General features: G+C 39.7%; 1 long non-coding RNA gene across 1 annotated transcript in view; it reads right to left on the reverse strand.

Moving 5' to 3' along the window:
* The window catches only part of LOC117937845, a 456,187-nt gene that overhangs the window by 391,113 nt on the left and 39,996 nt on the right, over positions 1-25,078 (reverse strand). The gene's annotated exons all lie outside the window — the stretch shown is intronic.

Below are 25,078 nucleotides of genomic sequence, written 5' to 3' on the forward strand. Positions count from 1 at the left end.
TGGGATTCCAGATTCTAGCTAGCTACATAAACATTAACTTGAATTAGCTGCAGCCGTTAGCCATTTATCAACATCTTCTGTTCATCTCTGAAACGCTGCGTTGATATTGACTTGTGTTTTATTGAGTTTAATGTCAGAGCCTCGTTAAGACTATCTATTTGAGAAGTCCCATCCGTTTCCCTGTCTGTTCATTTTTGGGGTTGGATTGCAGTGGAAGCAGTGGCTTTTTTTTTCTGCAAGATTTTCCACCGTTGAATCTGGCTTTTACCATCTGAAGGAATGTGCACACGCATCTGCATTTGTAGAACAGCCAATAGGAATGCACTCTCTCTGTATTGACATGTGATTGGCTAAAGTCTGTTATCACTAGCTAGATTTTCTAAAGCCTGAAAATGGAGCCAAGAGGATGTACTGTACACAAAGTCTAGTTTTCTCTCAGAACAATTAAACAATATGGAATTTTTGCTCAATGATGCAAAAAAGACAGATTTTTTTTAAGAAAGATTAATCTTTGGTGGGAAATAGTTACCATGAAAACTGGAGATTAATAATACAGAATAATTGTGTTCTTTTATTTATTTAATTTTGAAATGTTTTCACAACATAAATCAAACTCTTTTCACCCCATTTTATCTTATTAGCACAAAACCTGAGAAATTAAACTGAATCTCCAGGGTAAATAAGAAAATATTGATTTGTGATTTGATTGAACTGACCCTTTAAACGGATAATTTAACTGAAAGGTTCTCTAAGCGATGTTGGGTGATGTCACTTCTTGTTGACGTTCAGAGTATTGTCAAACTAAAAGTAGGCTAGCTCGTCCCTCCCTCTTCATCATCCTGTCTCCTCCCCCCCACCAACCCCCATTGGCTGGAACGCTGGAACAGTGTTTATGTTTCGTGGTGCCCCCGGGACTTGTTGCACAAAACCAGGATAAGGGATTAATCCAGGATATTCAAGTTATCCTGGATGAATTTAGCTTTGACTTGGTTCCACGAAAGCAGGTTAAATTAAACCCAGCCAAGTAACCATGGAGATTTATTCTTTGCTCCAGAGCAGGCTAACAGCCAGGCTAAGATTAATCCTGGAGTCACATGTGTTAAATTCAGAGATGCGGAGTGGCAATCGGGAGAGTCTCGAGGCCGTGAGGGCCGGTCTGATAAGTTACAAATTACAAGATCTTAGCAACACCAACTGGCAGCAGATACACCAATACAGCCAACACATAAAACAAGCACATTAAAAGCAATTAAAACACAGTGTAGCATACAACTTTGTAAAAATGTAGAGTGACTAGTAGCTAAGTAGATATTTTTAAATCCTTACGCATTCAGTCAGTCCACTCTAATCTGTTGGGCTTTTTCTTTTTGCGTGTTATATGCTTCACCTCCTTGTTACTTTCCATCGGAAGCTGCTGCTCAGCAGGTGAATATGCGGCATGCGTCTTCTCCATTTCTGCATTAGTAAATCTGTGATCGATACCGTGGTCTATTTAAGAAAGCCGTGAACGTGCACTTTTCCCAGCTATCTACACCTGGCTCTTCACCTTCTCATCCTGGCTCGGCAAACGTGCAACCAATTAAGCTGCGATGAGCGGATCAGACTAAGTCAAGCTGCGCTTTTTTACTTATCCTGGATATCTTTATTCTATTTTGGTGCAACAGGCCCCAGGTTGGCTCAGATTGTTTTTGTTACCGTTTGTGGAGCCTGGGCTCTCTACGGAGACCATGTTTTTTTACAGTGTGTTCAGGGGACAGGCAGCTAGCGGATAGTGAGGAGATGTCTGCTGTATGTGACAAAAAATGCTGTAGCCTAAAAAAACGCGTGACATCGCTTAGAGCACCTTTTAAATGTAAAGGAAAGGTCACCTTGCACAGTTTCATGAACACAATGGTCAAACTTGGTAGGTCTGCCCAGGTCTGAAAAAAATAAAAATATATTAGAAAAATGTCTGTCCTGCAGCTCATTCAAAACAAGTGTCTGTTGAATGATGATAACGTGTAATCTTTAGCACTATTTTTGTATCCAAAAACACGTGTAAGGGAAATGGCTCTGCTACATGTTTACCTTTTTTGCTGTTAGCCTGTTATTTAATGAGCATTATGATGATGTGTCAAATATTTTTGCTAAAGTACTAAAAAAAAAAACTCATTGCTATTAACTGTTGTAATTTAAATGTGTCTGTCTCAACACTCACTTTTAGTTTGCAGTGTAAATAGTCCTTATTTTGTTTAGTTCAAATACCAAAAGACTGAATGGACATTTTATTAAGTTTAAAATAATGCTGAAACAATATACTGACAGTTTGTCGGGGTCGTTGCAGGTTTTAACCAGAATCGTGGGGCTTGTAGAGATAGTGTAACTGACAACTGTTGTATAGAAATGTACATTTTTTTGTAAAGATATTTTTATCTAAAGGCATGTTTACTGTAACTTTGTATTTTCAGTTCATATAGGAAAAAAGCTGTTGTAAGGTTAGAAAATTCATCGTCATTGTACATAACTATTTGTGTTCTTATCAGTCAATAAAATGTTTGTCATGTTAAAGTGGTCAACTGTTTCAATGATCAGCACTTTATTTTACAAATAAATAAACTGAAGGACAAAGAAACCTTTGGGCTTTATTGTAAAGTGCTGTACATAAACAGACACGATAATTCGATAATTGCTTACAGAAGGTTTACAGACATGTAAATATTTGTTGCATCTTTAAGCCGTGCCACTTAAAAAAAATCTATTCTCCATTCATTACCATGCATCTTCCTTCAGTGCAGGCTGCTCATTTAATCATGATTTATATAGTTGATTATTCAGTGTGTGTGTCACATGTTGCCATCAAAATGACACTTTAACAAGTTACACAGCACAGTGTTTGAATACATGTGAAAATTAACGTCAGTCATTTTACTAATAGTCTCGCTGGCTGCCAGCTGATATCACGAAGCCTTCAACTGTGGCTCGTTTTCCTAATACGATCTGACCACAGCAGCATGTCCACCTGTGGCAGGTCACTCTACACCTTCTCTCATGGATTTGAAGCGGGTGGGGCTGGAAAAAGGGGATATCACATACTTCTTGCATACTTCTTAGAAGGAAGCAACGAGAAAGGAAGTGATTTGTTGCTGTTGTTGCTATTTTGGGGATTCTGATTGGCTAACGTGGGCTTCTCGTTACACTGCCACCTGCAGGTTTGACATGCTCTTGACGGCAAACACACACACACACACACACACACACACACACACACACACACACACACAGGTGACAGGTGTGCATGATGTTATTTTTGAAACCGGAGAGAGTCAAATGTGCATTTATGAAAATAGCCATGTGAACGTAGTCTAGGAAAGTCATAGTATTGAGTCAACCCAGGCATCTATATGTTGTCTAGACAAAAAACAAACTCCAATTTTTACAGAAAGTCCTGCATTTCACTTGCAATTGGGATTGCAATTCCAATGACCCAGATTGACTTAATAAATTAAATCACAGACCTTACAAGATTTAGTACACAAATTCTCAAAATTCTTCTCATAATTAATACAATTCTGACTGTCTTAGTCAAAGCAATGTATATCTATATCCGTTCCTTGACACACAGCCCTTATGAAAATCCATTCACAAGTTTTTGACAGCCAAACTAACATGCGGAAGGACTCGACAGAGGTGAAAAAGATAAGGTGAGAGGTTTATTGATCTGTGTGGAGAAATATTACTTTTGGTTGCTGCCTTTCCAAGAAGGTCAGCGTTCAGGACACATGGGACTTGTGGTTGTGCCGTCTCCAAACTCATAACTATTCAGTCACATTAACTTACCGCCCAGTTCCTGTGCTTCACTGGGGAACCCACAGCGTGATTTAGAGGCTAATTATCACCCTGATTCGGCATGTCTTTAAAGATTGAAGAGTCTGCACCGCTTATGGACTATAAATTGTACCGCTGGGATGCACCAATTTTTCTGTAGTTTGAGCACCATCAATGTCTGTTGTGAGTCAGTTGGAGGTGTGATGCAGCCTTTTCACAGTTGGATAGGTATGTAGTCCAGATTCTGTTTTGATGGTGTCTACTCCAGAAAATCATTTCCTTACCACTTTTTGAGATACCACTTGTTTAATTTTGTCAGTCTAAAAAACACAAAATCTTAAAATCAACAGCTGCTGCAATAACAGCAAGAATTGAAAGACAGGATGCCAAAAGCAACACAAAAAAAGCAAATCCTTTCATAAATGGCATTTATAGTGACTTTAAAAATGGCTCAACCAGCTCTGCAGGGTTTTTGTCTTATCACAGATTGAAAGATTAATGTCCTTGAAAGGTTTCAGTGTGTCACTTCTATTCTGTTAGTGACTATGTGGGCGGCAACAGATGGCCGATTTAAAGCCCCCCCATTCATCCACAGTAAAAGGTAATGCACTAAGGTTAATGAGAGCCAACTACAATGCCACACACAATTAGGCCGCTGTATTGAGTCCACAGCACCAGTGACTGGCATGATTGCACACAGCTGTTTCCATTTAACCTGTGTGAGAACACGTTTCCCCCCCCCCCCCCCTGCTTAATGCACTGGACTTTATTCATATATATATATATATATATAGTGAAATGACTGAAGCTTTTCAAGTGAAGATATTGAGTCCTGATAGTGAGCCTCAGGATGAAAATGACTATACGATTTTAATTTCACTGGAGCTGTTAAGCTTTGGCAATATTGAATTTTCACTTTCCCAGCTGTGGAAATAAAAACTAGATTCAAATTGCTGCAGGCCAGCTGGTCATCTCTGGAAATGTGTGCATATATATTTTTAATCTTCAACTAATTTAATACTCAGTCTGGCTCACAACCATTAGCTTGCCTGTGTTTATATCAGCTCATTTTTGCTCAACTCTCTCCATGTGGGAAATAAATCATGTCTTCAGTTACATCAAGATTTGCATCTTTAAAAACAATGAATTACTGTGACGAAAAATGAAACCAAATTTAAAGCATATTCACAATCAAGATTTAGGCGATAGATCTCTTAACTTTTGATTTTAATTTGTAAGTTGAAAAAATATACTGTACATGAGCAGTATAAATGACCACATTGCTAAAGCTGGAGGGCATTTTCTTTATTGCAAATATTCTTTTTTCCAGCTCGCTGCACAAATCTTAATTAACATTTATATTATATTAGCTCAGGGGTGCATGGTAAGCATACCATTCCACATCTGATTTGAAAAATATTTGAAATGAATGAGTGTCAAGTTGCAAAATTAGGATGAAGAGTCCCGAATTTCATCTATGAGGAAGCTGTAATGAAATCAGAAGAATTTATGACTGCAGTGACGGATGATGTGTTACAAAGTCGCCGAGTTTGGTCAGAGGCCAGAAGGCTATCGTTAGCCTCGAGCTCTTCATGGTGAGTAATATCAGCCTTGTTGGATAGTGTGACATATAAAGTTGATTTATCAGTGTCAGATTTATATTTTTTGGGGTGGAATCTCAAAGTCAAATAGTCATAACAATTTTGCTTGAACATACATTTACCTGCAGTATGTACATGCAGTGTATTTGAATGCTACACTACATCTTCCTAAATTGTTATATTGCCAGTGCAATTGTAAGCCTATTTGACGATATTTAAATTGATTCATGAGCGGGGAAGAACAATCCCTCCTCCCGTCCCCGAGCTGTGAAAGTCATGAGTTTTTTTTTTTTAGATGATATCCATCATGGGGTAATTTGGGATTGAAAACACGTCACGGTGATGTATAGGATGTATAAGGAGTTGGAGCGGAGAGCAGGGTGATCGTAAAGGTTAATCCTGGTAATCCTAAATCAGAAATAGACAGCTAGACTGTGTGTGTGTGGTTTGGACTTGCAGTTTCAGCAGAAAATGAAATGTCAAAAAATTGAAAATCCAAAAAGAAAAGACAAAAAGCTGAAAGGTCATTGATCCTAAAGCAGCAATTGTAGGGGAGAAAAAGTAGGAGAACTTAGAAACTTGTATTTTACTATTTTAGACTTCAATACGGAGGAATACTTAGTATAGACTCGTAGTTAAAGGCTCCCTGTAGAGTTTACTTGTACACTTGAGGGCCAAAACTCCACAGGATACCTTTAATGCATTTGATAAAGCTTGTTAGCTTTGGTTTTTGTGCATAATTGTTTGTTGGTGCTAACACAATTATCATTTTTGATGCTGTAGTTTTGTAAATCACATGTGCTTAGGGGTACCCTGTGGAGTTTTCTATTAAACAAACATTATATTCAGTGTTACTTACTAAAATGTATTGTGTGTATCCTTAAGGGTCGAACAAACGTGTTGACTTCTTTCCTTATAAAACACTTGTAATTTGCCATTTCTTTTAGCTATATCAAACCATGCATTGTTTGTGATATTAAGTTGCTAGCATCGTTCTTCCCTAGCTTTGTTGGTGCATTGCTACGTTTGTACATACAGTAGATTAGCAGAATAGGATTAACACAGAAAAACATCACATTTCAAGCCAATAGGAATACATTGAATTGATGGTGGTGGTAAATATTCATGAAAAGGACAAGTTTGTGAACTGGCAACACCGATTTTGAACTAAAAACACACTGGACCTTGAGGTTTGGTAATGTGATTTTCCAGTGTTAATTTGAGACTTTTGTTCAGGCAACACCACAAAATTCTGTCTGTGACTGCTGCTCCAGCAGTTGTAGCTAACACTACGATCTCGCTGTGCCTCTGTAACTTGCTCTTGCATTAAAAACCTTCTTAGAAAAAGGTGATTGTCAGACCGGTATTAAAGCTGACAAAAACGGCTAATTGGTATTCAACATAATAGCACACACTTATGTCTTTGCAGCCTTTCTAATTTCTTTTTTTCTTTTTTTCCTGGTCTGTCTTGTGAGCATTGCAAGATTATGCAGTGTGGCATTGAGACATTCTTAATAGCATGATGAACGCTGCCAAAAAGCAACACACAAAAATGAAAGACTTTTCAGGGATATATGCTCATCGTACAAATGTAAAACAAAGCCTGAACAATCCCACTTAATGAACGTCTTATAGAAAATGGAGAAAAAAAACCCACAAAGTTTTACTGCCACTATTAAAAGACTCATTATTACTTACTATTAAAATACATTCTACATACTGCTTTCATTCTGCTTTAAACTAAGTTTGTTCTGCTTTAAAGCCTTGTGTAAGAATTTCTCCCATCAACTGCTGAGATCAAATATCGCCATCAACTCCCTCTCGCCACGCAGTTCCAAGTACGTATTGTAGCTACGGTAGCCACCATGCTTCAAAAAGCAAAACTGTACAAAAGGCTTCACACCACGAGTGGCACCGCCCGACGGAAAGAAGAGAGAAAACGGGACTGCAGCGGTCCAGAGGATATATTACTAGTTGGGATTTGGTGTGTGCGTCCAAGGCAGCTCCAATGTTCACTCTTTTTTCTGATTACGCCTCTTCTCTTGCTCTTTTCAATATCCTTTTTCTGGGCGAAAAAGAAGACTCTATTTACTGAAGACCACAGATCCCCACCGCAGCTTCAGCAATGGAAACTTTGAACATTGTCCCCTCAGGTTCAATGCCCCCAGCCTCCACATGGATGCACGAAAAGCTACGCCGGAGGTGTGAGTAGAAAGTCCGTCGGAAAGGGTCCCTCCGCAAGATGTTCTCAATCTACCTGTTTAGGCTTACATAAAATCGATCATTGACCTTTGGTCTAGGTTGCTCTGGTACCACGTATGCCTACGAGCATCCCTAGGTTGCGAACATGGTGTTTGTTATAGACAATTCAGGTTTCTCCAAATCACGCCTCTCCAAGTATCTCCATTATCGCCCACGTGTTGGTTGAAATCCCCCAGCAGAACTATAGAGTCCCCCACTGGAACCCCATACAGGACTCCATTCAAGGGAGGTGACCCTCTCATCCACCGGGGTAAATTCAAAGGTAGCGGAACTCAAGGGGGCTTGTGAGTATCCCCGCACCCACCCTGGATAACTCTGGAGTAGAACAGAGTCCAACCCTTATCCAGGAGTACGGTTCCAGAACCGAGACTGTGCGTAGAGGTAAGCCCCACCAGATCTAACCGGTAGCCCTGCACCTCCCGCACAAGTTCCGGCTCCTTCCCCCAAAGAGAGGTGACATTCCACATCCCCAGAGCCAGCCTCTGCCGCCTGCGTCTAGTCGGTCGAGGCCCCTGACCTTCTCTGCACCCATGTGGCAACGCACCCAATCCCAGCGGTTCCTCCCACAGGGGTTGGGCCCATGGGATGGAGAGAAGGGTGCCAAGTAGCTTCTTGAGGGTTACTTCATGTCTACCCCGTTCTCTCATAGTTTTTTTTTTAACCAATCTTTGTCTGGCCTCTCAACTGAGACCTCTTTGCCAAGGGAGACCCTACCAAGAGCTCAAAGCTCCAGACATCACAACCCTCCAGTTCATAGGGACACACAAACCTCTCCACCACGACAAGGTGACGGTTCCCAGAGAGATCATTCTGACGTTTCGGGTTTTAAGGAGGTGCCAGAAATGTTACAATTGAATTCATTCATATATGAAATTAAAAACGTAAAGAGGAGAAAGTCAAATAAAATGGCAAACTGCTAGAAAAACAAACTGGAATTTGGATGGTCATGGTCTCAAGATGAAAGATCTGCTTGTTGGAAGCAAAAAGTAAGTAATCATCAGTACGCACAGTATGCAGCTGTGTGGGCTGATTTATTCCTTCCATTCTGCACTAATTTATCCATATCCAAAGTATTTAATCCAAAGGAAGTGTTCGTTCTCAGTCATATTCAGGGCATCGTGACCCGTGTTATATGCTTTCCAGAACAACACATTTAGAACTCACTGACTTTATAGAGAGAGAGAGAGAGAGAGAGAGAGAGAGAGAGAGAGAGAGAGAGAGAGAGAGAGAGAGAGAAAGAGAGAGATGAAGGCAGACACAACGAGATGTTGCGTGATCTCTTTTGAAGCAGCATGGTTTTGCTTCATGCCTCAAGGTGTAACTTCATAATTGAATCCCTGCCTTTGTGCTTCTGTGAGGCCGAGGAGACTCAAGGATGGCCCGGGGATGGCGACGGGAGCATCTTTAGGTTTCCCCCCGCTGATAACACTGAGCAGTATCACCACCTGATAACTCTCCATGGAAACAGACTCCTAATGGGAGAATAAAATAAAAAAAACGTTATTATGCATTTCAATTTGGGAAATGATGACATTGTACAGTGAATTGTGAAGTATGGACAGCAAATGGGTAGGAGAAACCCTCCAGGTCTCGTGACTGAATCCACTCCTGCTCCAATTAAGCCGCAGAGCGGTGAATTAGTGTCATTTTAGTCCCAACTGTCATAACTGTCATTCTCATTGTGACAAAACTTTAAAATAGGGTTGGAAAGTTAACATGGTGTTTTGAAAATGGAGGAACGGCTGTGCATTCAGCGGTCATCATGTGTTACTGGGGATGTTTTAATAAGTATGCATTACAGTGTGCAGCAAAATTACCATGTATAATTATGTATGTATACAATGTAACTGTTAATGTACCAGGCTGAGGTTTTTTAATCTACTTTTTACCCAGGGGCCGGGGCAATTCCAAAGGGTCACACAAGAAATCTAAAGGGTCATGAGATGATAAATTGGCTAGCAAAAAAGTAAAAACTAAGGTCTGTGTTACAAATTAGTCCTTTTTTCAAATCACTTTTGCTTTTTTAGGAAATATTGTTTGGTGGTTGCTTGTTATTGCTTGTTGGGTAGCTGAACAGGTTTAGAGACTGCTCCCTCCCAAGACCTTTCCGATTTCAGAATTGGGGGGGCTGTGTCCGACCACTTCTGTAACTCAGACATTCACACCCTCTACATGCAGTGACTGACCAGAAAGAGCAAGCAGGGTTTGATCCTTTCTCTTTCTTCATTAGAAACTTTAAGCTGAGAAGTAACTATAGCTGCCAGATGTAGTGGAGTGAACCTTTCAATCTCTCACACTGAAATGGAGTGGAGTAGAAGAATAAATAATCAAATGGAAATACTCAAGTAAAGTACAAGCAGCCTACTTCAAAACTGTGACTTACTTATTCTTACTACTACTACTACTACTCTTACTAACACAACTTACTCTTAATTAATGGAAAATTAGCAAATCTGGAATTTTATAAAGAAGCTTCTGAGCACGTTTTAAATTACACTAAAAGTGCAGATCACAAAAAAGTAATCTTGCAGTCTTGCAAGTACTGCCAAGGTTATACTGCAGATGAATGATTCACTTCTTTACTGTACTAGTCGGGAGAGTTCAGATTTTTCCTGACTTCTCCAGGCAAAGATGAGGACAATAAAATGAATTTTCCTTGATCCATTCTAGCCTCATTGCAAGGCCAAATTGGCTATTGATCACCATCTCTTTGTCTATTAAGGGAGAGTCTCGCATGCCAAAAAGCGGTCACTGCCGTGACGGTTGCCCATATCTCAAGGCTGATTGATTCTGTAATGTGGTCGGCCTGGCCAAACCAAGGTTGATGGGAGAAGGGCTGAGCATGATTGTCTGAGGTTGCTGTCAGCCCGGCAGATGACGCACACGATCAGTTAAGCGGGAATCCACATGAGCCGATCCTTCTGCCCCATTTCTTTGGCTCAACCCTACTCCACACCCTCTGTGTACTGCCATCAGTTGAAAAAGAAAAGGATGCAGAGAGGAAGGTCATTCTTTTCATCAGTTTGAAGGGGCTTGATGAAAGTGGCTAAAGCAGTGGCTAAGGCAGTGCATGGACTTACTGTGTATCGTACAAGAAAGTGCAGGAAAGCACAATCCCCATACTGTGACCCAGTCAGAGAACAGTAGCTTTGATTGCATCTTTTCTATGAAAGAGTTTTTTACTGCGCCTTGTGGCTTTCACTGGTGTGAATTAGAATTTGATTGATTTTCCAAAAAAAATCTCTGAAGTTAAACATAATTTCCCTCCTTGTCAAACCCAAGTTTGGACAACGGATTGCAAGAACAGACATTTTCCAAAATAGTTTTAAAAATCTTTGACCCCCACACATTGATTTTTTAAAGTAGCTTGCCTCCTGGTAATTTAAGGTGAGGCTGCAGTCTTAGCAGCACTCTCAAGCATTGCACAACAACGAACTGTCATTCATGGTTTTAATGGTGAAGAAATCTAATCTCATCCAGAGATGTGGTTTGTATTATATTAATGTCCCAGGTACAGAACTATGAAATGGAATAAGCCTGTGTTGTTTATTTGATACGTCAAATGATATTGGATATTAAAATCAAACTTCAATTTTATCTTACCATTCCAATTTGTTGTGTTTTCATCTTGCTGGTTAATGCAGCATTTTTCTATTAAAAAGGTCCTGTGAGGAAACACATTAATGTTCCAAAAATAATACTCCTCATAATCTATAATATAACAGCAATCAGGTTCACTTTTGATACTAAGAACATTTAACCCTCATGTTGTCTATTGGTCAAATTGACCTGTTTTCCTTTATCAATATTCTTTTTAACTACCCAATTGTAATTACCCAAAATAACATGATTGATTCCACACAACGCTCTTTGGCAAGGAGAAATCTCTACTACTCTAATTTTGGGGTGTTGTATTCAATTTTATAGCATTAAAAAAAAAAAAGAATTGAAGTGGTTTTGAAATAGTATTGATTAAAAGTTGACATATTGTGATTATCTTTCAACATACATTCCTTTTTAGTCTAAATAATTCCTAATGTCTGCTTTTCTAACTCAAACATTGGATATAATTTCCTATAAATGTTGTCTATTGACCATAAACCAAAAGTAATTGTGAAACTAAAGTTAATAAGGTATGTAGTGTTGAAAATTTTCGAAAAAATTACATATTGAAATAAAAGATGTCAACAGTGATGAAAAAAAGAGACAAACATCGATAAAAAGCGTCAACAAACGTGTGGATTTTCAATTTTGACAGGAAGGCAACACAAGGGTTAAGTGTATTCAGTTGATACTACTTAAACCTGCCAACCCGGTCTACCTGATTTTTTTTTGTTGTCCTCTTGGGGCCAGTGGATAACAATCTGGAAACATAACAATGACTTCATCACTTTTTAAGTTGTATGAGGAACTGTCAGCAAACAGCAGCCTGTTTACACATTCAGCAACAGCCTTAGCATTCATTAGCATTTGGAGTTATGTTTCTGGCCCTTTGATGAATGTAAGCCTTGTATCCACTCTTCTTTAAGTTGAGCAGGTTAGTGGACAATCTGGTGACCCAGCCCCGACATTTGCCCCATAACGCATAAAGTTTGTGGTTTGCAAGTTCAGAGTAACACATGTTTTTTGCGAATTGGATGGTGAAGGTTGGCTGTGATAATAGGTCAGTTGGTTTCTGGTATTAAAAGAAACCTGACCCTCCATTAGTACAGTGGATTCAGGCATCAGTTATCAATGTTCGTGAAAGCCTTTAGAGTGAATCAAAACAATAAAACTAAAACCCTGAAACCCAAATAATGAACTCAAAGATGCAAGAATGCTTTGCAGAGCTGAGGGGAACTGCTGAGGTAATTATCTGCATATCCATTGCACACAGATGTGTTCACATTAGGTGGTGGCAGTAGCTCAGTCCTCAGGAAGTTGGGTTTCGGACCGGAAGGGCGCTGGTTCAGGTCCCATTAAGGACCAAAGTACTGAGTATGGATTGGTCGCTGGAGAGATGCTAGTTCACCTCCTAGGCACTGCTAGGTGCTCCAAAGCAAGGCACTGTACCCCCCATCTGTTCAGTGCTCTGGTCGACGACTGACATCCCGCTCACTCTGACATCGCTCCATTTGTGCATATTTAGATCTCGTGTGTGTGTATTTCAGGCCTATGTGCTTAGTGATTACTAACAAAACAGAGTGTAAATTGTAATTTCCTCCATTCAACACCAATAGTACTTTCAAAAACTCTCAAATGGCTTCTCTTATTCCAGGTTTTGCAGCACGTTAAAGTGGTTTTGTCATTTAGTGATGGCGTGCCAGTCGAAGCAAATGGTCTGTTTCTGAAATGTCAAACGAAACGGTGCAACCTTTCCAAAGGTTAGGCATAACAAGGGAAGCCCCTCTGTACAAACCCCACCACCTGACAACCAGTGTGGCCCCAACACAAGATTACCCCCCCCCCCCCCACGCGCGCAAACTGACGGAAAGATAATAAAGACATCAGAACAGGAGACTCATAAATTGAGTCAGATGAGTCTTAATCTTAACGAGTATTAATGTCTGCTCCAGAGTATCAATAAATCATGAGTTACACTGAGGGTGGATGCTGAATTTAAATTTGATCTCCATGCATAATTCGATTCTCCCAAACAGCTGCTCAGGGTAATGCGGAGGACTTTATGGGAAGGTGATGGAGTGAGCTACGCAGAATCCAACAAGGGAGGAGGGATCCAAAGTGATGGCCTACAGTACAGCTCGATGAGAATGTCTGGAGTACTGGTCTGATTTAATGACTTTTTAAATTAAAGGATGTGATCGATTCGAGGCCGTCTACATGAGTGAAGTGGCTGCTGTTTTAATTGAGATGGGATTAAACTGGTGTAGTTGGAATTACTGAATACAGCAGGTCAAATACTCACATTACCTCTTGTAATTTAAAAACAAACAGAGCTGCAATCGCTTTGTGGTGTCACGGGGGGGGGGGGTGGATGGTGGGGGGGGGTGAGCTTTTGTTTTCAACCTCAACACTGTGGTGCTATGTTTGCAAAGTACCTTGGGAAAAAAAACAAGTGATGAGTTTGGTTCTAAAATGAAATACTTAGGATTTGTGAATGTGTGCTCGTGGAGAGTGAGAGTAGGCTAAAATGTCAATGATTTTTTGTCAGTTATCAACTACTTTAAAGCTGGACTAATCAATAATTTTGCATTAGCAGTGTGTGATATTGTGTGTAACATGGAAGGAGCCCCTCTTACCCGTCAGATAACCCGAACCCTAATCCCCTAACCTGCATCACCCGACTAAGCAGTTCCCCTCTGCTTAGCAGAGCATTTTAACGTCTTTCAGCTTTTTTTGTCTTGTTTTGATTCACCATGACATTGATTCCAGCATCAGCAGGCAGCTGTTTTTGGGCAACAGCAAAAACACTGAAAAAGCTACAGTACACCTGCATCAAGCAAAGACAAACTAAGTAAGCAACTAGCTAGATTGCAACCTAAACAGAGCTAAAAGAAGGAAATTAGACTTTCGTTGACCAGAAACACGACTTCAAATGAATGCTAATGTTCCTGTGTGTCTGTTGGATGGGCAAATAGGCAACTGAATGCCAACATGTTCACCACAACAACTATATAGTGTCAGTGTTGTGTTTACGGTTTGGTGCTGCCCCCAAAATGAAATTTCAAGTAGCATTTTCAACCAAAATCATAGGCTTCTAGAGAGGCTGAATTATGTTTGGTACAATGTTTCCTGCAAATGTAATACATAAATAGAACCACAACTCTGTTGCTCTGCTTGGGATAAACTGAATCTTGATTATGTTGTGAATTTGTTTTGCAATGACTGAATTGATTTCCCTGTCATCATTTAAGATAATATTGCCCCACTTGACCCAACTGGACATAAACAACTTTATGGGTCATTTTCAGCAACTTTGGGTCATTTTCAGCAGTTTTCAAGTTGACTAAGAAATAGACCAACAGTCTCATTTTACATTTTGTGTCATAATGAGGTTTTAATTGCTGTACGGTCGCTTGCTTTCTCGCACTCATATCCCATTGTTTCTTGTGGATTTAACGTTGACAGTTGAGTAGGTGGCGCTGCTAACTTCACTGTTGTATGCTCAACTACCAAAAGTCTAACTACAGTTATTCAAACTATCCCAAATAAACCTGTGACTGCTTCTAAAGATACAAAATGCATTTTTCCAGCAGAACGATTCTTTTTTCCTACCAGACACTTGATTCTCTGAACTGTGAAAATTGAATAAAAGGTGATAGTACAATAATTTCTTTATGCAAGAAAATGTTAATAACTGGATCCTCTTTATATTAATGATACTGACATATATATATATATATATTAGTTTTGGAATATTGCTATTTGAAATCTATTTATTTTCAGAACTCTTTGTTTTTCAAATAGTTCATTGTTTTGGAACGTGGCTGTTGTGTGTTGTTATATAATAAGAAAGTGTGTTGTCTTATTTATGAAGACAACACACCACGGTCAACTTTATTCCAAATCCAATCATGAGATTCCACATGTCAATGAGTTGTGTGATGTGTGTGAAAAAATTTTACATTGTAAATCACGTCGCATACAAATGTGTCTGTGCGACATCATTAATAGCATCGCAGAGACGTATTAAATTGAAAATGGAACACAGATGGGTTTTTTCGCACAGTTCATTACTTAGATTGCCTTGTGAGAACACAATTGTGGAAATGCATTGTGTGCGTATTGGTGAGTCATGTGCTTTATGGGCAACAACAAATGTCTGCTGTAGCTCTGAAAACCATAGCTGTGAAGCAGAGAGACCGAGCGGCTGCCTGGTCCAAGGAGTTCTTTATGTTATCGGTGCATGTCCACTGAAGTATTTACACAGTAATGAATCATTTGTGGTGTGGAGCCTGTAGATTCAGTATCAGATGTTCTGTTGGTCCTTACATTTTAATTGGAGTGTTGATCGATATCTATAGGCCGCTGAAGAGGAAGAATGGAGAATGTAAATCTAAAATGCATTATCAAATCAATGTTTCAGTTACTGAATTGAAAATGAAAAAGGCTGTTATTTTATTTCATGAGCAAAGTGTTTTTGGTAGTATACCTCAATATTGTTCAATATGTTTGGCATGATTGCCAGCAATCAAATCCAATAGAAGATGTCAGGGTTTCACAAAGTTTAATAGATCGCTTTATTCGCATTGACACTCACATGAACCACGGAGAATAGAAAGGTCTGATTAAAATAGATATACAAAGTATTAAGACTCCTTCACATTTTATTATGTTGCAGCCTTGTGCCACAATCATTTAAATTGTTTTTTCCCACATCAGTCTTTCCTCAATACCCCATAATGACAAAGTGAAAACAGGATTTTAGTGTATTCAATGTATTAAAAAAGAAAAAGAAAAATCACATTGACATCCGTATCTAGCCACTTCAAGTTTACCCCAGGTTCCTCCCATTTCTCTTGATCAGATGTTGCTACGCCTTGATTGGAGTCCACCTGTAGTGAATTCAATTGATTGGGTTTGGAAAGACACACACCTGTATGTGTAAGTGTGAGTGATATGACTTGAGAAACATTTATTTAAAGGGCTACAACATAACATCTGAAAACAGTGAATGCTTTCTGAATTCACTGTATGTTTGACTTTTAAGAACATTTCATGACCAAACTATTCTGAACGACATCAGCTTCAATTTAGAGAATAAAAATAAATTTTAGTTCATCGCAAAACAGTGTGCTGTGGGTTAAAAGTTTCAATACTTTATAATGGGATGAGAGTTTGTTCAAAGTTAATAACGCATAGAAGAAAAGGTCAATCAAAGTGAGGTAAACACTAATTTCAATGAAGTCAAAAAGTAGACCTCTCATTTGAATGTCATTGTGCAATGCAATTTTAGGAAACTATACAGCTTATAAAGCTGTACTGTAATACATCCAAATTCAGTTTTGCTCCAATACATGTCTATGAGGAGGGGGGTGATGGCAATCATTGTTAAACTGAAAAAAACTGCTTTCAGTCTCACAATTATCACTCTTTGTACACTTTATTTTACATCAAAATGTTACCACGAGCCCCATTTTCCTCAACATGTAGACATCTGACCCAAAGGAGTTACAGCTTTGGATATTTGACTCTAAATTGATGGAAATAGCACTGACCATGAAGCTAAATCCTTTTGTTTGTCAAATATTCATCCTTAATTTTAACAGGGTGTACATGTATCACATATAAGTATGTTAAGCTACACCAGATGTCAGTCAGTGGAAAGATCTAAGAGATGCAAGTTATATTTTGAGGGGATGAGCGGGTATTTTCAGTCTTGTCATTCTTTTTGTCCTGGCTTTAAACTCACTAGATAACAAGTGTGTTGGTTGACAAAGATCCTCCTACATGTACCACTTCACCTTACATTTGAAGCTGATTTGAACTGCTTTGAACTCTGGCAGGGACAAATGGCCAGTGTATCTGGGTTTGGTACTGGCAAAAGAACTGATGTTGCAACAATAGAAATCCGATGTTGCGCCTTCATTTGAGATGTGGTCAAGAGATTTGGGCAAAGTCCCCCATCTGGAGAAGCTCAGATTCACGAAGGCAGACTATGTTTGATAGGGCATGGGGACCGGTTTTGAACACGTGAGGGGTCAGAGGCCCCATAATGTATTCAGAATCTGCCAAACAATTAAAATTGTACGTTCTTGGTTGCTGCTTATTGTTATATGTTATTGTATGAATATGAAAATGGAAAAATAAAGTTGCTTGTATGAACAAGTGCAGTCTGAACTCAATGTTGATCTGCAATAAACATTTTTTTTTTTTAAATACCTCCAGAGCAGCCTGTTTTCACCTTTGTTACAGCCAGAGCCTTCAGCCATCAGGCTCCTCCTCTGTGGAACCAGGTCCCAGTCTGGGTTTGGTGGGCGGACAACATCACCACCTTAAAGAGTAAACTTAAAACTCTCCTCTTTGTTCAAGCCGAGACTGGCCACAAGTTATTGAAGTTTTTCATATTAGTGTTCGCACGTGTTTTCATTGATGAGAGGCAAAGAGTCCTTGACTGTGCTCGGAATGTGGGATGACATTGTGGCATCGTTGTGTTTCTGTTTTCCTTTTCTGTTTGAAGTGACGGACATTATTGAAACACTGGTGGGAAAATAACGCAACATGATATAGGGTTTTCTTATGTCGAAACAACTCACATTAACTGGGCAGCCAGTAGAGGCTACAGTACATATGTCCTACATACACATCACATCCTTCGTAAGGTTATCCTTAACGTTTGTTGGATTTTCAAACTCAAGATTTTGAGAATTTATGTTTGTCCATTGTCTGGCTATCACGAGACCAAGCCAAGCTCAGTAGGTGTGAGATTGAATATTCGTCTGGGGTGTCTGCTCTGTATTTTCTATGCACAAGAGGCGTGACCAACGGTTATAGTTCAAATGACTCTGTACGCAACTGGATACTCCTTCAACCAATGAGACCATAGATCCAGGTGACGTAGAACCGACAGCGGCATCAACAGTTTTCTGCGCTTCTGTGGACGCTATGTTGAATGTAAACAAGAAGGTGATTGGTCACTTCTTAATTATTATTGTTTTAAACCCGCCAATAGCACGCCAGGTAGATAAGTCAGTTTGTGATTAATTCCTGCAAAATTGTGAACTGTGGGCAGGGTTTACCCAGTCTAGTTTAGTTTTTTCTTCCATGTCCGCTCCGGGGCTCCGTTGAAAAAAACAGAGCTAAAAGGAGAGTGAATATTCTATCCAGAATCCATAACTGGATTTTGGATTCTGGCAAAGCTTTTTTATTCATGAAGATGAGACAGATTAAAGATAGGAGACTAAAGGATTTGTAATTTTAAACATAGCTGTGGGCCTAAATGTGTGTCTCCTCCTGTTTTTATTGGTGTGTCTGTGTCTTCCTTTTCTTTCTGATTATAACAATCTGAAATCAGGATCTGAAACACGTTTTGAAACTTATTCCTATGTGCTTCATTTGGTGTAACTGTGCGCGCTTTCACTTTCCTCCATTTTACTCGTCTCAGTGCACAGCCACGCCGCTGAAATCCATTTCTTCACAACACCTCTGGGCTTCTCACCTCCCTTGGGTGAGGTGAGCCCTGCTGTCATCATCTTCTCTCTGCTTGTCTGCAGTTGGAAAATGTCCCTCTCTTATCTGCGGAGTCTGAAGACACTAAAACACAAGTAACAAAAAAAAGCAGGATTTGAAATCTCTCTCATTGAGGAAAACATCATCCAACAGAGCCTGTCCACTCATTGTACAAGTGGCTGACTACATATGGCACTCATGTGAAACACTAATAGCAACAAACGCTAAACAGCATTTTTAGATGTTTACCATAAACCCTTTAAAGAGAGGGAATTCCTGTTTTTAAAATGTACTTTGGTGACATACTGCTTGCAAAGCAGTCAAGCAATCAATTCCCTAGTATCGCCTGTCAATCAAATACTGTGTGCAATATTGTGCAATCTCCCCTCGGTTTTTCTGTTGATGGCTGCAACTGCTCCGGCTCCTCTGCTATTTATTCCACACAACCAATGCTGCTGCTTCTGGTAGCATAAAAAGAAACACTTTTCCCAGGAAAAAAAGCAAGTATACAGGCCTCCATGGGCTGACACATGTGGCAGGCACATACTAGCCTGGTATTTGTTAATAGGATGTATAGTCATTTTGTTTGAATTAGTCTTCATAAACTCATGTTTTTTATTAGTATTTTGGTGCTGATCAAGGTAAAGGCTTATTGTAGTTGTAGAAAGTGTGGAGGTTTTTATTTTCAGGTCGGACTCGAACCCAGGCCGCTGCAAAGGACTCTTACTGGGTGAGCTAGAGATCGCCCCTGTGGAGGTTTGTTTAATTAGAAAAAACAGCAATTTATTACAACAACTAACCAACTACATGGATTCTAATGTTGTAGTCAGTAGGCAGGCTGTTCCATTTGTTTCATTCCCCCACAAATGACTCTTTTTGTTCTGTATTTTTTAATCTTTAATTGTTTGGAGAGTATCAGACTATAGATCCAAGATGTAAATGACAGAGAAAAAGTCACAATTAAAAATCAGTCTGCTACTTCAGTTCCATGGACAGTACCATGGATTTATCAAAACAGCACAATTAGCAGGGGGCGGGGACATGGATTCTAACTTTCACGAACCTTAGTCAGGTAAAGGATCAATGAGTAAGACAGACTGAGAAATGGAGAGGACCGCAGGTTAACAAGAGGCATGTCATTTGGAAACTTTGCATCCCCCCCTCAAAGTATTTTATGACATCTCTGAACACCATGACGTCACTAAAGAATGCACCCAACAATCTAACAAGTATGAACTATCTGATAAGTATATCTGTTGTAAACAAGCCAACAGTTTTGCCAGATAGTTACCAATATAAGTAAGTTCACCCCGATATAATTCCTCACTTTCGGCCTATAGTGGTGAAGATGCACACCATATCCTATTATAGCAATATCCCCATTTTGATTTTAGTCATTCTTCTCTCTCTACCCCTATTTTATTTGACCTATGGCCACAAATAAAGGCATAAAAAGCCTCATTACTCAGGAAAACTATCTATGGCAAGTACATTAAGTAACGGTATGGTGGTAAAATGGTGAATTGGCAACAGTTTTATTTTTTGACTTTGTTCTTTTCCAAATATCATTGTCCAACCTGAGGATTTGTCATCAATCACTAATGGTTGCCCCTTTGCACCCATTTTAAACTGAGCTCAAGGCAATTACTTTGGTGAGTATGATGTTTTTGATGAAAACCAGTTACAAAAAATGAAAACGTGCCCAGATCCTCACCCTCCCAGCAGCAACATCCCCACTGCTCTTAAAGAGCCTCAACTCCTCCGCCTCCTGGATCCATGATGTTCCGCTGACCTGCTCACCCTGGTCAGGACAGAAGAGTGTCCTTCTCTTCCACTGAGACTTCCTCTCATCAACAAGCACTTCGTGTCTCTCCTGAATAACAGACTGCTCTCTTTTTGCTCTCCTCTGCCAACGTTGAAAACGTTCCTGTGTTGTTAGAGAAACGAACAGATCTTCCATTGTCACAATCCTTTTGTACAACTTCTGTCGTCTCTAAACTATCTGGTTGCTTTTTATCGTGCCATTGATTCCAAGACGTAATATGCTTGAACAGCCTTGCAGAGCAAGATACTGCCGAACAATACAAACAAAGCTTTTATGACTAAACATCAATGCAAACACAAGCTGCAGACCCAGAACAGAGTCACAGCTTCTGTATTGTTAGAACAAATTGGTGGTGAGAGATAAGGAGCATCATTTCTTTTTCTTTTATACGTTCAAGGAGGTTTTGCTGAGCATGCATAGCGTTATTTAGCACCTTCACAGGCTTATTTACATTTGTGCACTCCCTGTAGTGCCATTATCCAACCCCTGCCATTGAAAAGATCCAACAACTGGGACTCGCTTTGCTCAAGGGAACTTCCTCAACAGCTGTTTGGAGGAAAAAGAACATCACTACTAAGTTTCTTGGCAATAGGTTATTTGAGGGAAATCTTGAAACAGTGACCCCCAAGCCCATCATTGTTCAGCAGTATGGCACCAACATAAACTCTGTTGACCACAACAAACCTGGACTAAAACAGTGAAAAGCAGTTATGCAAGATGACTGGCAAAAAACTTTGAGAATAGAAAGAAAAATCTCTGGTCTAAGTTTGCAGCACCAGCCTGCCAAAACACACCGTAACCAACTTTAAAATACCAAATGATAAAACAACTTTTCTCTGTGCATAAATAAAGATACGTAAAAAAATAAGATAACATTTCACTATATCATGTCATGCAAGCCAAGCCATGTATTTAGTCTTAAGATCTTTTTTTAGCAGCAAGAAAAACTACTTCCATATTTATACTTTCAAGTGTTGACATCTTAAAAATCTAAAACTTGCTTTAAAGCCCCCAAAAACAGGTTTTGAAATCTCTATCTATTAAGAGACTAAATAGCAGCAATTAAAGTTAAAGGTTTGTGAGGGAAAAAAACAGCTGCTCACCTGTGTCTCATTCCCCTAATCACCCTGCCGGTGTGAGCACATTGTCACTGTTGCTTTGTGCCTTTGCTTTCCAGCAACCTGAACCTTGTAGCCATGTGCCCCCCTAAAACTCAGTTAATCTACTTCATCTGGGCTGCGTGGCTATTGTTTGATTGGATTTGACCGACAGTGGTAGGAGCACAAGCTGACAACCCCATAATTGTCATCAGCATTTTTCGTTCAAATGGAATTAAACTCTGATTAGTGCAGGGTAGAGTCACATTTTTCCAACTGAGCTACACCCGTTTCAAATCAGCGAGAAAAGCAAGGACACAAACATAAACAAATTGGAACTCTCATTGGAAATAAAAACGAATACAAACTGTTGTTACTCTGGCAGGACAGCGTGTCCTAATGTCCCTTACTGATCGTGATTGAAATGACTGAGGAAATAGTTTCAAGACTTTAAAGGCCCAGTGTGTGACGTGTTTAGTTGTTCATTATCAAAATCAGTGTTGCTCGTTCACAAACGTGTCCTTTTTCATAAATATTTACCACGGCCACCAATTCCCAGTATTCCTTTTTGCTTTAAATTTTACATTTGCATTTGCATGAACTGGGGTAGACGCTTCATATTCATGCGCCATCTTGAAATACGTTAGCCAGTGAGGAACATACAGGACACACTGCTCCACCTTTCACGTTTTCAGTCACATGATAAACTCACAGGTGCTGCCACTGGGTATTTTCCATGCTATCGTCACTTGCCGGCCCAGGCAAGTTTGAAGAAGGAAAAATGGAGGACCCCACATATGCTAAATCTAAATTTCAGGAACAGGAGACTTCTTCTTTGCTAAGAAAAATTATATTGAAAAGAGCAAGAGACCGGCTTTATGAAGCGTGAAGGCTACGTATCTGTGAGACGTACTTTGAGTTGTATGGTGCGAGAAAGTTGATTGCAATAGATTCTCAACACTAGATGGGAGAAGTTCCTACACATTGAACCTTTTAAAAAAAAAAGAAATTTGTTGAGACTGTTTTTTTTGTTTTTTTTTAAGTAGCACCAAATGCAAGACACGTCTGTCACAAAAAACAGTGAGACGCAATGTGTAAAAAAAGACACATTGTATATACAGGTAATAATTCGCACTGAATTGCTGAAGACAAAGATGATGAAGTCGATGCATTAGCCAATATGTTACATATTTTCTCACAAAATCTACATGTTGGGGTCGCCTCTAGCTCACCCAGTAAGAGCATTTACCCCATGTAGGCCAAATCAAACCTGCGGCCTTTGCGGCGTGTCGTCCCCCCTCTTTCCCGTCGATCCAGTGTCACTCTGAAATTAAGGGAAAAGCCCCCAAAAATAATCTAAAATTATAGAAAAAAGATTAACTATAGAGTTAATCTTTAGATCTATAAAAAGATGTATAGATCTAAAAAAAAAGAATTTTAATCCCAACATTAGCCAGTGAGGAAAAAGGAACAATCTCTTGTCACAACCTTGCATGTGACACATTTTGAACACAATCACTTTGCTACAGACATGCATTTTGTGTAAATACAGAAACAGGACAAAGCCTTCTGACAACTGGATGAATTATATAATGCTGTAAACCGAGTGTATTTGCATTGTGGTGTATTGTGTCCCGCTTTTATTTGGGTTTCTCATCAAAGGTGTGTAAAACAGAAAGGGACACACGGCCAGGCAGACATAAGTGTGCTGGGTCTTCAGACTGTGGCGTCTGACGAAGGAGGAGGGGATGAACAGATGTACTTTGTTCATGCGTCTAACAGGTGTACCAGAGAGCTCTCTTCTCTCTCCACTTCCCTGCCAAGCAAGCAGACGCTCCCCTCCAGATCTCGTCGGAGCCGTACACCTCTCTCCTCCCTTTCCTGTCCCTCATCTACAAACCGGCCCACAGTACCCGCAGGTGGGACCTCACCGGCGACTTCAGCAACGTGCCGGGGATCCCATTAAAAGCAACTCTGCGTGCTGTGTTCTCTCAAGTGTAAAACCTATTTAATTTCCTACGAGCCAAACAGCTTGCAGTGGCTTGACGCTCGGGTGGTTTGTTGCAGATGGAAAGCGCCGCAGAGGCTTGGGTTTGTGTTTTGGTTTGTGATCCAGATACAGTTTGTGGCATGGAGTTTTTAGACCCGGCTAAGAATCGTTACTATAAACTCTAGTGGTCAGTCCCAGTCATTGCCCTGTCTACCAAGTTTGAGATTCTTGCAGGTTAAAATCAAATTCTATATAAGACCTCCAAAACAAACCACCTTTGATAACTCATGATACATTGCGAGTAACTTCACTGTCATTTGCAGCATTGTACTGCATTTCAAAATCAAAATCAGTCGTTTGTAGGGCAGCATCAAGCGATTGTTTTTCGCTGACAATAATCTGAAAAATTATGTTTTGATTAATTCATTCATCGTCTTTTCAAATACTAAAAATAATACACAATCACAAACTCAGAGCCCAAGGTGAGGATCCTCAAAAGTCTTGTTTGGAGAAGTTGCAAATGAAATCTCTCAGATGCAAAGGTGGAAGGAATGTGACATTGTGACTGACATTCCAGCAGAGACCACAGGTTGGGTATCTTACCCAAATGTAACCAAACCCTAACCATATATTGGTGGGTTGTCCTTTTCGAAGTGCTATGACAAATAAATCATTGTGATGCTTGGGTATGAGGACTGAAGATGAGGTACAATGTTGACAAATCACCTACGAGAACCCTCTTATTGATTTTGTTTTCAAATGGCTTTTGTTGAAGTTCAAACTCAATAAATGATAAGCTTTTGGGAGAGTCTCAAACTAAGCCTGGTCTTGATGATTTGCAGGAGCTGAGTGGGTAAAGCTTGATTAATTTTTGAAGAGTTGAAGAGTGGATGTTTTTTAAATCTCTGTTACGTATGAAAATTGTTTGATACTTTAAAGGTTCTCTGCCACACGCAACCGTTTTTACCTTTTTTTTTATTTTTTAAATGCGTTAGGTCCATATGTGTTCGTGTTATATTGGGAATTTTGAAGTTGAACTGCTATCTCCTGTCAGCTCTAGCCACTGAAAGGAAATAAGTGGAGAAATCAGGCCAATTACAAAAGCTTGTCAGTCTGATGTCATGTTGTCTGAGCTCATTACTATTTATGAGCTAGCCCAGTTGCGCTGGGTAAAGGATGCTGATTGCCAGGCTCTCATTGGCTAGCTGTTAGCCAATCAGAGTCTAGCCGCTTAGCTCGTTGAATATTAAGGAGAACTGGCAGAAATCGAGCTGAGTCTTCCTGCAGGCTTTCTATAAAATGCTGAGATGGCTTGAAACAAGGTAACCAAGTCATTTTCTTTTTTTTTTTTTTTAATATATTTTTATTGATTTTCCACAAACAATAAACA

This window comes from Etheostoma cragini, chromosome 22 (genome assembly GCF_013103735.1).
Source record: "Etheostoma cragini isolate CJK2018 chromosome 22, CSU_Ecrag_1.0, whole genome shotgun sequence".
NCBI lineage: Eukaryota > Metazoa > Chordata > Actinopteri > Perciformes > Percidae > Etheostoma > Etheostoma cragini.